Source organism: Peromyscus eremicus, chromosome 11 (genome assembly GCF_949786415.1).
Source record: "Peromyscus eremicus chromosome 11, PerEre_H2_v1, whole genome shotgun sequence".
Classification (NCBI taxonomy): Eukaryota; Metazoa; Chordata; class Mammalia; order Rodentia; family Cricetidae; genus Peromyscus; species Peromyscus eremicus.
This window is the reverse complement of record NC_081427.1, coordinates 30,248,132-30,261,281: the sequence shown is the minus strand read 5'-3', so window position 1 is coordinate 30,261,281 and position 13,150 is coordinate 30,248,132.

The following is a 13,150-nucleotide window of genomic DNA, read 5'->3' as shown; positions in this document are numbered from 1 at the left end:
CAGGCTGGGGAAGAACCCCACAGAGAAAGGATGTATCGGTCTTCTCACAGAAGGCCAGACATCATGGCTGCTTAGAATACATGTTGCAGTAGTCCTGATGTATATGGAACAATGTAAGGATCTTGCCTCTATAGTGGAGAATAATTAGCTCTTGTTATTGAACATTGAACACTTCTAATCCCACCTAACAGATACTAAAATCATATTCAAAAAGACCAAGCTGCTTCCTCATAACACTAGAGAATAAACTCAGAGCATATCTAAGGGAATACAGAAATATTTAGCATCTAACCAGGTAAGAATTGTAATGCCAGCATCCAATAAAAAAAAAAATGCCAAGAAGAACTCCAGTTCTTGGAATGTGAAGACCACAAATCCATGGGATCACTAGCCAGTCTAGCTGGGGGGCTTCGGGCTCAGTGACAGACTCCATTCAAAGAATTAAAAAGGTAGAGAAATAATTGAGGAAGACATCCTGATGTCAACATCAACCTTTGGCCCTCATGTAGGCTGACATGGAGTGAACACACACACACACACACACACACACACACACACCAGAGGGCGGGGGCAAAAGCGAAGCATGGGAAGCAAAGGCAGAGATTTCCAGATGTTTTAGAAAGGTCAGATTCAACTGCATTTTTCTTGCAACAAAATCAAGTGCATAAAGAATTGAAAAGGGTATACTAATTACAAGAAATTTAGGGTGTCCATATTAATATTAGACCAAATAGATTTAGGGTAAAAATATGATCTAAGACAAAAAGATTTCAGAATGATAAGTGGTACAATTCACCAGGAAGACATAATAATCCTAACTCTTAAACACCTAATAAGAAAATTGGAAAACACAAAAAGCAAAAGTTTACAAAATCCATAGAAAATCAAATAAACTCACAATTAACCAGAGAGTTCAGTATTCCTGACCCAATAACTAATAGTCAGAAGATCTTGAGAAAATTTAAAGAATGTACCAACCAGGTTGACCTCAGTGACATTTCTAGAACACTTTGCTTACCAACAGAATGTGTTTTTCCAAGTGCAAGCAGAACACTTACCCAAGTTAGTCTATAAAACAGTTGGCCACAGAAACAAGTACATATTTTATGATCATAATTGAATTACATTAAAAACACAAGTCAGTGATAGAATACCATTGTAAAATCCCCCAAATATTGGAAATTATGTAACATATTTAAAGAATTTATGAAATTATGTAACACAAATGAGTCAAAGATGAAATTAAAAGTGTTAGAATATATTAAAATGTTGAAACTGGGCAAAGTATCCTTTAATCCCAGAACTTGGGAGATTGAAGCAGGAGAGTTAGCCTGGGATATAGATTGAGACCTTGTCTCAAAATGAAGTGAAGCAGAAGAGGACTATGTAATGAATAATAATAAAAGAGCTGATCAAATGTGAAGGATATGCTGATTCAGGATTTAGAGAATTTTTCTTGGAAAAGAAAGATTTCAAATTAAATATCTCAACTTCCACCTTGAGAAAGCAGAAAAAGAGCAAATGAAATCCAAATTCAAAATAACTTTGAAAAAGTTGAGGGTATGGCAACTGACTCTAAGATGTAGTATAAACCTATAGTGATGCAGCATTTGGTGTTGGCATACCGATAGACCAGCAGGCAACTAGAAACAACTAGAAAGCCCCAAATAAAGAGGAAGAACTAGAGCTCTCATACAGTGCTCCTAGATTGTAAAGGGGTACCACAGTTTAGAATATAGTGTGGCAATTTTCAGAGAGGGTTAAAAATAACCCATGGTGGTATTTATTCAGTAAAATCTTACCTAGCAACAAGAAATGGACTACTGATACAAACATGAATTCATCACTAAATTGAGTTAAGACAAACAATTATATATATTATTATTATATATATAATATATATATTACACACACACATTAAATATTCCTTTTTTTTTGATACAAGCTTTAATAATCTGGAAAGAGGGAACCTAGATTTAGAAACTGCCTTCGTAAGATTGGCCCATAGGCAGGACTATAGAACACTTTTCTTGATTGATGGTTGATGTGGGAGGCCTCAGCCCACTGTGGGCTGCACCACCACTGGATCCTGCCATGCACATACACTAACCAGTACATGTACACATACACACGTGAAACCATTAAACAACAGCCTACTGAAGTACACAAACTTCATGCTCTCCAGTTTTCTTTTGTCCATTTATAATCTCTTCCTTGCATCTTGCTATTGGTCTCCATCTTGCTTCAAGCCTCATTTCATCTACTGTCGGTTGGTAGGTTACAAAAAATGGTCTGAGAAGTCAGTAAGCAGTGCTCCTCTGTGGCATCTACTTCATTTTCTGTTCCAGGTTCCTGCCCTGACTTCCCTTGATGATGGACTCAGAACTGTAAGCCAAAAAAAAAAAAAAAAAAAAAAAACCCTTCCATCCCAAATTGCTTTTGCTCATAGTGTTTATCACAGCAATAGAATCCAAATCAGAATACTATATTTATATATATGTATGTATGTGTATATATATATATATGTAAGTACATACATACATAAATATACACACATCCATGTATGTTACTATCTGGTTTTTTGGTTCTGTGAGTGTCTGAAGAATCTACCTATTCCTAGGAATGCTGCTACTCTTGACACTTGAATGTAGAAATTATTATGGAGAACATTAGTTGTAAACTTAATTTCTAGATGGGTTTCTAGACCATGAACCTCAGTCAAGTGCCACATCTGGTTCCTTTAAGTGTTTAATTAGCATTCCCCATGAAATACAGTAAAAACAAACCAGACTGGATTGCTAACGAGATTCAGAATTGTTTGGGTTCTGGAATGATGTTGAAGGAGGCTTCACCCAGGGGCATGGAGGAGGCAAGATAAAGGGCAGGATGTTTGCAGCTACCGAGGAAGTAGAACACTGAAGGTCTTCCTGAGGCCATAGAGGGGAAATGCAGCGAGAGGGCAGCAGCCTGAAGGCCAGGTCAGCTGGTTCACAGGGGTCACACCCCAGGAGACGTCCCCACCCTAGCAGGGACTTGTGCCTCTAAGGATGGGGGATCACTCTGCTTTAGTCTATGTTATAATTTGAAGTAGAGATGCCCCCAGTATAACCATGTTCAGGGGTGGTGGATCATGATGGGATTAGTCCACCACTGAACTCATGGCTTGATGCACTCTTGAGAAGTGTTGGAGACCAGGAGGAGGAGCCTCATTAGAAGATGTTGATCATGAGGGCATCCTTTTGAGAGGTGTATCTTGTCCCAGGCTCCTTGTGCTCACTCTCTCTTCTTCCTAGCCTCAGAAGGTGAATAGTCTGCCCCACAACACACTTCTACCATGATGTATGGCCTATCACTGGCCATACACATGGCCATCACAGAGCTATTGAGTTAAGTGACTATAAACAGAAGTACCAGAAACTATGAACCCAAATAAACCTTTCTTCCTTGAAGCTGATGTTCTCAGGTATTTTTGTCACAGTAAGAGAAAGCTAACACACCGTACTAATCATTCTTTCCTATTGGTAAGTTAGTGTCAGTCATGATTAGACTGTGTACTAAGCACTTTGTATCTCATAAATTCTTCATGCCAGCATCATTAGGCAGCCCGCCAGGCAGTTTACTTTTGGTTGCTCATGTGCAATTTAACTGATCAAGGTTCTTCTTTTTCTCATGTAACAATGGTTGTGGCAGTAACGGGCAGTTTGTTATATACAGCTGCTCATGGGGCAGGCCTTAGTTATATGGCACGCCTGCTCGCTCTCGCTCTCTCTCTCTCTCTCTCTCTCTCTCTCTCTCTCTCTCTCTCTCTCTCTCTCTCTCTCTCTCTCTCTCGGCAACCCTACTCCACGATACCTGCTTAGAGTTCATTTGCCAGAACTAGGTCACATGACTTGCTAGTCCGGGAACTGAGTGTCTCCCACTGGAAACATCCCTGAACTGGACAAAATCACAATACTGCTGGAAGGAAGAAAGACAGCAGTGTCACAGAGGGGAAGCCAGCAGTGCTTACCCTGAAGAGGGTAAGCTTCCCTTTACAGCTGAGAAAATTGAAGCTGAGAAGACAGTATAATGACGAACTGACAGAGGTGAGATTTGAACCGAACCACTGGCTTCAAGTTCAGTGTGATCTTTTAAGTGACCCACTGAAACAGAGGTGGCACGTGTGCTGGGTGCCATACCTTTGTTATATATGTCATTGTCATTGTTAGTGACAGTCTATGGCAGCAGTTTCTCAACCTGTGGATCACAAGCCTTGGGGCCGAATGACCCTTTCACAAGGGTCACACCTAAGACCATCAGAAACCACAGATATTTACATTATGATTTATAACAGTAGCAAAATTGCAGTTATGTAGTAGCAACAAAAAATTTTATGTTCGAGGTCACAACATGAGGACATGTATTAAAACATGAACTGTATTAAAGGGTTGCAGCATTAGGAAGGTTGAGAATCGCTGGTCTACAGAAATAGACATGGAAAAGGTATTTTGGCCCCATCTTTTGTAACAATGACAAATATTCATCCATTGTTTCCTTCCCTGCAGTGAAGTCAGCAAACCCACCTGTACTGTGTATCCTAATAAATGCAGAGTTTCTGGAATAACATGGGCTTTACTTACATGTTCTGACATTTGCTGAAGAAGTGCTGGGTTTTTCCCTTTCTCTGGGTTTAAGGGCGAAATCTTAGCCACAGCTGTGACAATAACTTCAATTCTGGGTTTATGGCCAGGCATGTGTCATGCATGCTGTTTCTATATTGGTAGGGGACTGCATCCTATGCCAGGGCAATGCGATTGGCAGAGTTTCCAACTATTTGCTTATATGTGAGGGAGACAGGGAGAAAAAGGAGTGAAAGCAGTTTCCATTTGCTCTCTTCTCAGGAAAGATACCAGAAGCAAGATCCCGTTCAGTCTCCTCCTCCCAGTTTCATGTGGGTAGATAGAAGTAGGCACCAAACCTGTTCTGCCAGCTCCAGGCCACTGGGCTGGCACAGCCACACTGTGGGCACAACGCCAATTCCTTGTCTTGATCTAAGACCTTGTCTCCTTGGTGACCATCTGTAATGCCAGATCCACAAGTACTTTCAAAGTCACCGTAGTCAAACTTCTGCCATTGTCTCCAGAGGCCAGAGTGTGCAGATAGGCTGCTGCCCTCCTTATTAGGGCACTACACAGGTTCAGGGAGCTGAGACATTGGGGGATCATGTATAAATAAGTGTAGGTATGTCGATGTTCAATAAAATAAAATAGTTTGCTTCTTAATCAAAGGATTGTTTTATTCTAGACAGAATCTCAAGTAGACCAAGCTGGCCTCAAATCTATCCTTCTGCCTCTACCTCCCAAGTGCTGGAGTTACAGGTGTCCACCACCACACCAGCTTTATATACTGCTAAGGATGGAACATGGGGCTCCATGCCTGCTGGGTTAGCACTCTTCCAATGCAGCCATATCACTAGTCCATCAGATGGCTCCCAGTTATGCTTTACAGATGCAAATAAACCTGTGAGCATGAGAGAAAATATGATGAATGTTCAAGTGATGCTAAAGACACCTGGCAGAATTCCAGAAAATTCCAATCCAGAATTAGAAGTGCTTTCCCTTCTCTGTTTATAATGTTGGTGTTCATAGTGATCAGGTTGGCCAGGTGTGTAGAAACTATCCCTTCATTTGCTGTTTTCTATGAAATTTGTCAACGACACATTTGGTTGGGTTTAGTTTTGTCCTTCATAATTTCCTTCCATCTGTTGAACAGGCCATGTGGAAGAGCTTGGCAGTTGGAATTGAGACATTTCTTGTCTCTGGTTTGGTCTTTTTGGACACTTTGGCAGCAAACGTTTGTATTTGTTTGCATGTTTATACAGAGTAGTTTCTTTCACCCAGTGTGAACTTGACATTTCACTTCTCATATAAATAAATTGCAAATAGAGAAGTAGTTATTTAACCCCCGTGCCAACCACAGTAGCTAGATACAAGGACAGAGTCTACAAGTTTCCAAAGGAGCCTGCTTTTGTAGGAATAAAGACCTGCCTTCAGAAGCACAGAGCTAGAATGGTTCAAGGAAATGACAAAGGACAAAGGTATTTTTCAGTTCTCATTCATGGCCTCAATTGTGGTTCACATACGTCACTATAATAGTAATGAGACCTTTTTGACATTTTGGCCTTACTAAGTGAGCTTAGGCTAAGAGCTGATGTTCCTGGTTCTAACTTTTTGTCCCTTCCCTCTCTCCCTCCCCTTGCTCCTCCACTTCAGCACACACAAACTTACTATTGGACATTTTTATACAAACAGCCTAAGATTTTTGAGATACTTTTCTCTCCTCTGTGAAATATTGATAGTAGTTTGCTCACAGAGATTGAGCTGTGAATGTGTTTTGCACAGAGTCTGGAATAGACTTTGCAGACAGTAACCATAACCTCTTCCTCTACTCAGAAGAAGGCCTGACTTTGTGTAGGGTCCACCTGTAGAGACAGGGCTCTGGGCTTCAAGGACTCCTGTGATCCCATGTCATTGCAATAAAATCCTTGACATTGTTTGAGCACTCCCATGTAACTAAAAGTTTTCCTGTGCCTACCCAGCTCCCATGGCCTCATGGTCCTGAAGCCACTCAGACCCAAATGAACACAGAGAGGCTTATATTAATTATGAACTGTATGGCCTACTGGCTCAGGCTTCTCACTAGCTAAATCTTACATCTTAAATTAACCCATTTCTATAAATCCATACTTTGTCACGTGGCCCGTGGCTTACCAGTATCTTTACATCTTGCTTCTCATGACGGCAGCTGGCAGCATCTCCTCTGTTCTGCCTTTCTCCTTCCTCCTCTCCAGTTAGAATGTCCTGTCTAACCTTATTCTGCCTCACCATTGGCCAAACAGCTTTATTTATCAACCAATCAGAGCAACATACTTTCACAGCAAAGAAAAAGACATTCCCCGATCATTCCCATTTTACCCTGGGTCCTCCAGCTTCTGTGACATCAGCTTATCCTTTTTATTCTTTCTCCCTACCTTTCAACCGTCTCATCAGCTGGATATTCTTTTAGTTGCCTGTGCAGGCCAGCCAGCCAGTGGCCTGGAGAGTGTTCTATTTGTAAGGGTGTGTCTGTGGTTGACTCTATTTTCTTTGCTTTAACCCACTTCTTGTGTGCAGTTTGCCACCAAGATTTTGCTTAAGGAGTATGTGAATGGAAGTAACTTACAGTCCTGAGAGAGGACTCAGGAGTTCAGAGCACTTGCTTCTCTTGGGGAGGGCCCAGCTTTGGTTCCCAGCACTCACGACTCAGAATGTCAAAGCATTGTCGCATTTTATTTCCACATTCTCACACCTAGTTTTCCTCCACAAAGGCCAAAGTCAGGTTTCCTGAGCTCAGAAAATTCAGAGTCTCCCTTTAAAAAAGGACAGTATTAAAACATGCCACAAACTACAGTATAAATGTAGTGTCTTACTGTGTTTATACACAGAAAGATACGTCCAGCTTTTCTCTAGATGTACCAAGATGTACTCATGATACCCATTGGGTCAGGGCTCACCCCATTTGACAGTTCACCAAAAAATGTTCACTGACAGAATTACATGCTAGCTGGCACTTGTGAATTATCTGATGTAACCATGTATATCCCTAACTAAGTGATAATCTTTTCATCACTTTGTCGGATGACTCCACAGCATTATCTTCTTTTGTAGAGTGCTCAGTACCTGTAAATGGAGACATTTACACCATGTTCCCACACAACAGGCCAGACAAAACCAGGCAGTTCATCTTATGAAAGGTTGTCATATGGGGTTTTTACCTGCTTGTTCATTCCTAAATGGGAAAGAATTTACATAGTCCCCAGTGACCTCTTCAATCTACTGATAGAGAAGCAGCCTAAGGGAGTTAAATGTTACAAATCAGGAAGTTAAAATCTTTATGAGGAAGTATTATACGCAGACAAGAATCTCAGATTTAAGTCTCATGCTTATTTCACTACAGGAGGAGACGTATGTGTCTGTGGGGAGAGTATTAAAGGTGAAGAGAAGGTGAAGAGATTCTTGGTCAGTGGGGAGGAATTTTCATCTGTCAAAGCCAGGAATGATGACAAGGTCAATGCCAGATTAATTTTGCCTTGTAAAGACTCCACTGTGTGGAAGCAGGGAGTCAACAGGCAGAATTAGAGTGGTCATACTTCATGGAGATGGTATTAATGATTTATTATACTATCCCATTATTTTCACAAGCCGTAAATCACCTCAAGGCTTCAAATTGAGATTATTTTCTCTTTCTAAAGGAAAAAAAGGAAACATTTTTTTTCTAAATTAAGTAGCTAGCATAGATTGCTTTATTATAGCTTTAGTTGTTTATTTGCTCACTGGTCTTGGTTTTAGTAAATATTGTTTTAGACTCAATCCCAGTTCAAGATAAGAAAACTTTGACCTGAATCCCGAGTCCTGTTTTGCTAGCTGACCTAGTCTAGCTACAACTTTGAGTGTCCTGCTGAAGGCTGGCTGCCCTAAAGGGCATGCAAACAGCAAAGAGACTCAGAAAGGTAGTGATGACTCTTTGGGGAGGTCTCTTCCCCACACTCCACTGAACAGATAGATGGCCAGGCCACAGGGTTGTTAGCTCTGGCTGTACACTCTAACACTCTTCTTTGGGATTAAGACAGAGACCACAAGGGCCTCACCCAAGGCTGATTCAATCTGAATTCCAGATAAGTGTATTTTTTAAAATTATATAAAGATTTCTCTCTCTCTCTGTCTCTCTCTCTGTCTCTCTCTGTCTCTCTCTCTCTCTCTCTCTCTCTCTCTCTCTCTCTCTCTCTCTCTCTCTCTCTCTAAGTTGGCATATAAAACTGTGGTGTTCAGCCCAGCAGTGGTGGCCCATGCCTTTAATCCCAGCACTCGGGAGGCAGAGGCAGGGGGAATCTCTGTGAGTTTGAGGCCAGCCTGGTCTACAGAGCGAGATCCAGGACAGGCACCAAAACTACACAGAGAAACCTTGTCTCAAAAAACAAAAACAAAAAACAAACAAACAAAAACCCCAAAAACTGTGGGGTTCATTATGACATCTTCACACATGTGTATCACAGACTTTGATCATATTCACCCCCCATTAAATTTCTTGTCCCACTCTTCCTCTTCACATACGTCACTCTTTTTTCCCAAAGAGGCTCCATTCTACTTTCATGGTGTGTGTGTATGTGTGTGTGTGTGTGTGTGTGTGTGTGTGTGTGTGCGCGCGTGTGTGTGTGTGTGTGTGTGTGTGTGTGTGTTCCTTCAAGTCTAGAGTCCTCATATCAGAGAAAAAATAGGATATTTGTCTTTTTTGGATCTGATTATTTCACTTAGCATCAAGATCACAAGTTCCATCCAGTTCTTTGCAAATGACATGGTTTTATTCTTCTTTATGGCTGGGTAAAATTCCACTGTAAAATATAAACCATATTTTCTTTATCATTTCATTTGTTGATGGGTACCAAGGATGGTTCCACCTCCTGACTATTGTGAAAAGAGCGATAAGCATGGATGTACATGTGTTTCTGTGGTATGTTGACATTGACTCCTTTGGGTATGTAGCCAGAAGTGGTAGATCTGGGCCATATGGCAATTCTACTTTCAGTTTTTAAAAGATCCTCCATATTGATTGCTGGTATTTTGAGTATTTTTTTAATGGTAAATATCATGGACCTGATTACAGCCAGAGCTCAGAACCTCCCACATGAATGGTTCTTCTGCCCAAGTAGAGCATCCATTTCCATTCTCCCCAGTGAGAGGAGGACCAAGAGCAGAGCATCCATTCCCATCCTCCCCATGAGAGGAGGACCAAGAGCAGAGCATCCATTCCCATCCTCCCCATGAGAGGAGGACCAAGAGCAGAGCATCCATTTCCATCCTCCCCAGTGAGAGGAGGACCATGTGCAGTGTGGGAGGAATGGTTTCTCAAGACCCTGCTGTTTTCTTCCAGTACTGGCTCAGAAGTGGGGATGTGAACAAAGGGATCTAGGTATGTGCCTGGGGACAGATTGTGTTTTGTTCTCTTCTGTTTGTCTTTCTGCCAGAGATGTGGAAAAAGAGTAAAGGCCTCTGATATCTCCGTGGGCTGGGCACTGGGTCATTGTTGGGGCTGTTTTGAGCCATGAAACCTTGCTAGCAGAAGTCTTGATTCTGCCTGCCAGATGCCAGGAACATTCTCTCTCCAAGTCGTAACAACCAAGAAATGTGTCTAGACATTGCCAGTGTCTCCTAGGCTGAAGGGCAGAAATTACCCTTAGTGAGAACTATTGTTGTCTTGAAGGTAAAAACATTGGCTACTCTTCCAGAGGACCCAGGTTCCTTTCCCAGCACCCACATGGCAGCTCACACCCATCTGTAACTCCAGTTCCAGGGAATCTGACAGCCTTACATCAATGTACATGAAATAAAATTTAAAAAAAATTTAAAAAGTAATAAAACTGGTCAAGGAGGGCAATGTTGAGGAAGATATGGTGATTTTGAGCCCATCAACAAGCACGGACTTAAAGGTAGTAAGTATCTATACCTGTGGCCCAGTCGAGTGTGGCAAGGACAGCCTTAGCTGGTCAGCTAGGGCTCTGGATGGAGAGGCCATACCAGGATGACAGGAGGTCAGGAGACCAGGAGGAAGACAGCATCATCAGAGATGCCACAAAGAGGGAAGACGTGGACCAAACTTTGCCTAATGCTCCCTTGCCTTGGGAGGCAGAGGGTGGTGAGAGGACTTGACCCCACTTTGGAGGGACTGGTCACATGGAGAACAGGGGGTTCCAGCCATCTGGGATTGGACTGTTGAGGAGAGCTACTAGGAAATGCTATTGCAGTTAGATAGTAGGACATTAAATTGATGGAATGATGATAGAAAGATGGCTCAGAAGTTAAGAGCAGGTGTTGTTATTGCAGAGGACCTGAGTTCAGTTCTTTGCACCATCTCGGAAGTCCCACAACTGCCTATAATTCCAGCATCAGAGGATCCAACATCCCTCAGCAGGCGCCTGCACTCAGATGCACAGATATACCCACATACACATAACTTTAAAAATAAAGTAAATAAATGTTTAAATTAAGGGAAGGAAACACAAGCAAGCTCTGTTCTTCTCAAAGACAAGATCTATTTGACAATGTGCTTAGCAGCTCCTTAGTCATAGGTATTAAGACAGGACTTTAACAGCCAGGCTGCATGAAACTCGTCATATTTACCTAGCATTCTCTCCCTCCTTAATGGAATCGGAAAGGGAGGGTAGAAAGGATGAGAGGCAGCAGTTTCCAAAGCCTCTAAGATTAGTCATTACTCCACAATCTAAATCACATAATTCTTCCATTTGGGCTTGGAAGGGGCCAGCATTCCACCTGTGCCTTTTGTACAGTATTTTCCTACAGCCAGACACTGGCTGTGTCTATGCAAACAAAAGGCGTAAGGTTTCTGGCCAAACACTAGACCATAAATCTTTTCTAAGCACATGGACAGTGCAGTCTCTGAGAACAATGCTGACATACTGTTCAAAGTTGGTTCACATGCCTGGCAACTGTTATCTTTATACATAAATGTTAAAACAGAAAGTGGTGCCAGATGTTATCTGGGCCTTCAAACATCTATTTTAATAAGAACTATGACCGCTGAGCATGGCACGTGGTCCAATCTCAACTTTAATTGTGCGTGTATCTAAATGCAAAGGACGTTAAGTATTAAGTTAACTATAGAGAAGACTCTCTAGGCTCCCTTTTCCACTGCTGAGGCACGTGACTACCACCAGCTTAGGAAATGTACCGCTCACCCAGCATCTTCAGGTGATTCAATGGAAATGAACCAGTCGCCACTTGGAAAAAACTGCTGAAAGGTGTTCAGAGAACCCTACACCTCTGCCTAGCTGGTGACATTCCAGGTCTCCTATCAGGTTGCAAACAGGCTGCTTTTTAGATCAGTTGGGCTTTCTCGTGTACTTTTTTTTTTAAGGTCATAAAAGCTGAAGGTTGGAAAAGCAAACAGAAAAGGAGCAAAAAAAAAACCAAAAAACCCAGCCCATATTTTCTTCAGCTAGCCATAAGCAGGAAACTCAAAGAACATGTTCTTAACAATGAGATCTCTGTAATAATACTGAATAGAAATGCAACAGAGTGACCCTGGCAGGACTTCCGGCAGACATCTAGAAGGTTCTGTGGTGGCGAGTGGCTCCCTTTCTACCTCCCTTCCCTCCTCTGCACACTGGGGAGGTGAGCAGTGAAGCTAATGTCACTATGACAATATGATGTTTTTATGTATTTAAAAAAAAACATTTACAAATACATAGATTATCTCTGAAAAAAGCATCCTCCCGAGACAGAGGCCTATCTTGCATCTTGAGAGGTGGGCTGAAAACTAGCGTACATGTCTTCAGTATCACCTCCAATGTGGTTCCAGGCTCACTGTCATCCCTACCCCTGTGTACAACCTTGCACCTTGTAAACTTGGCCCTACTTGTCTTCACCAGACAATGTTGTCTCTGATGCTGGCAGTCAATGAACTTTAGGAAAGTTACTGGTCTTTTCTGGGCATTGTTTCCTTGGTCTGCCAAAGGCACAGGAGGAAGTAGGTCACCTGTGGGGCTGCCTGCCAGAGCACTCAACAGTCAAAATGAGTCAACGGTATGTGTCAACCCACTCTCCCGCTCTATCCTGCTAGAGGTAAGAAGATAAAGGAATGTTCCCTTAGGATCCGGCAAGAGCATGGGCTGTAAGTGTGTAAGTGGGCATGGGGTAGGTGCTAACAGAAAGAAATTTTAGAAAGCGTAGGTGGAAGTGGGGACTTAATGTAAAACACTGAGGTCCTTGTTCGAAGAGGCGGTCCTGATAGGTGCAAAGACAATAATTGCAGCCACAGACCCCCTCTGACCATGGAGGCTCTACAGAGCCGCTCCCTGGATGAGGGCATCAGGCGTGGGGCAGCCATGGGCTCCGCTGGTGCAGGTTGGGACCCTGGTCTGGAAATATGCCACCAGATGTTCCCAAGGTGGTTCGAAAACAAAAGGAAAATGAGCATTTGAATTTAAATGCTTGGGTAAGTGTTAACTAATCAAAGGAAGGCAGCCCAAAGCATACTGATTACAGTAAGGTGCCTATATATTAGTTCTAAGAACACACTTACACAGATCATTTCTGGAATATTAGCTAACAGGTGGGGG